The sequence below is a fragment of the Chrysochloris asiatica genome, unplaced genomic scaffold (genome assembly GCF_000296735.1).
Source record: "Chrysochloris asiatica unplaced genomic scaffold, ChrAsi1.0 scaffold00266, whole genome shotgun sequence".
NCBI lineage: Eukaryota > Metazoa > Chordata > Mammalia > Afrosoricida > Chrysochloridae > Chrysochloris > Chrysochloris asiatica.
Genome location: NW_006408784.1, coordinates 1,623,894 through 1,625,895, shown reverse-complemented (window position 1 = coordinate 1,625,895; position 2,002 = coordinate 1,623,894).

Genomic DNA, 2,002 nt, shown 5'->3' with positions numbered 1-2,002 from the left:
CCCCTAGGCCAGGATACAGCCTGGGCAAACCCTGGAAGACCTACTCCCATTCCCCCTCCTCTGAGCCTGGAGGGGACACCCCAAACTCCAAGTCCTAGGCCAAAGGCTGAAGGGTTTGTACACACATTATCTGATGTGTCTGTAAGGAAGGTGTGTGTGCCCAATCCTGTGTGTCTGAGGAAAATGTGTGTGTGTATATGTATGTATATATATATATATATATATATATATATATATATATATATGTATGTATGTGAGGGTGGGATGTGAGGTGAGCATGTTTGAGGGGGGATTGTGTGTGAGCACATGATTCAAGTTGTGTGTGCACTGATGGTATAGGTGTGCCCAGCTCCTGTGTGTTAGTTCACAGATACGCAGCACACATCTTTGCTGTCCGTGACCTCTACCTTCCCTACTTGTTTGCACTGTATTTATTGAAACTCTGGGTTGGGGTGGGCTGGGGAGGAAGGCCCACTAGTGGTTGCCATGGGAACAACCTCTGGGACTGGCCCAGGGTTCTGAGGTCTTCCCAGTCTCTCATGATTTTGGGAAGAGTTCAGTTATTAGCCACATTAAAGTCTTTTTCAGTAGAGTCTGGGATAGTCTTTTTCACAATGTCCTCCAGGCTGATCCACATGTGATTCGGACCCAGTTGTAGGGCACAGCGCAAGGGGGCTTGGCCTCTGTCCTGAATGCCAGCCCCCTGGCAACCTTCCTGCCAAGGAAGAGGTAATGGTGGGGCACCCCTGCCAAGGCCGCCTGGAGTGGGTGCAGCCACCCAGGGAAGCAGCACTGACATCACCCGGCCGGCTAATTGGGAGCTGCCAGTCCCTGCGTGCCTTTGGGAAAACCAGCCTCCACGTTCCCAGAGCACTCCCTGGGCATTTACATAAAACCCTCTGCCCCTGCCAATTCCTCACTGGACCCTTTCTACAGCTGGAAAAACCAGTCCCACCAGACCAGGGGAGCCAGACTGACCCATGCTGGGTGCTCAGTAAGCTGGACCCCCCCCCCACCTCAAAAAAAAAGGCAGCCTGTAGCAAGAAGGATGCAGGTGAGCTTCACAGAAACAGGCTCAAACTGGCATAGCCTTTAGAGCCCAGGGCCAGATAACACCCTAGATGATTCTGCCTCCCCGCCCCCCAACCCTGCCCCCATGGACTCCAGAGTTTTCATTTATCTGGCAAGGTTTGTGTAGCAGGGGGTGGGGAAAGGCATGACGCCACACCTGTCATCCATTCTGAGAGCTCATCTTCTCTTCCTAGTTGGAAGTACATCTCTGTGTCTAGCTTAAGTCTCCCTCACTGTACACGGTAACATTTAAGGTCATGCTGCTTCCTTCTGAAAGTCTTGAGTTCATCTAGATGGAAGTTTCTAAGAATCTCATACAATTCCTCCCTGCTGTCATGGGAGAAAAGTGATATTTACCATCACCCTTGTGCACAAATGAAAATGGAGGCTGAATGCCATAAAGGGTAAAGGGAAAGTCAGCAAGGACTTAACTCTGGATGCCCCATGGCTGTGCCCTCTCTGGGTCTTTCCAGAGCTGGGATGGGGGGAAGGGAGGAACAAGTGGGAGAGGGAACAAGGCCATCCTCAGGGGACAGGGGATCCTGACAAGACACGCCAGACATCCAGGAAAGCGAGCAGTGTCAGGCAAGTGACTCCACCCCGCCCCAGCCCCCCAGGCTGGCATTCCTCACTGATGAAATATAGTCACAAATCACAACCCCCAACTAGACTCACACCTGGGACCCCTCATCAAAGCCCCAGGCGACAGTCCCCATGGAGTGGGCTGGCCCCAGAATGGCAGGGTGCCTCCAATGGCTCTCCTACAATGCAGTGGGTTCCTAAGGAGCAACGCGAACCCCATCTGTAAGGAGGACCTTCTGTGCCTGCTTTCTCCTTCCGGATCCTACATAGGTACCCACAGTCCAGCCCTCATTAGAGAAAAGGTGGATGAGCTTCACAACGTGCATGCATCCCCACACTCAGCTCCCCT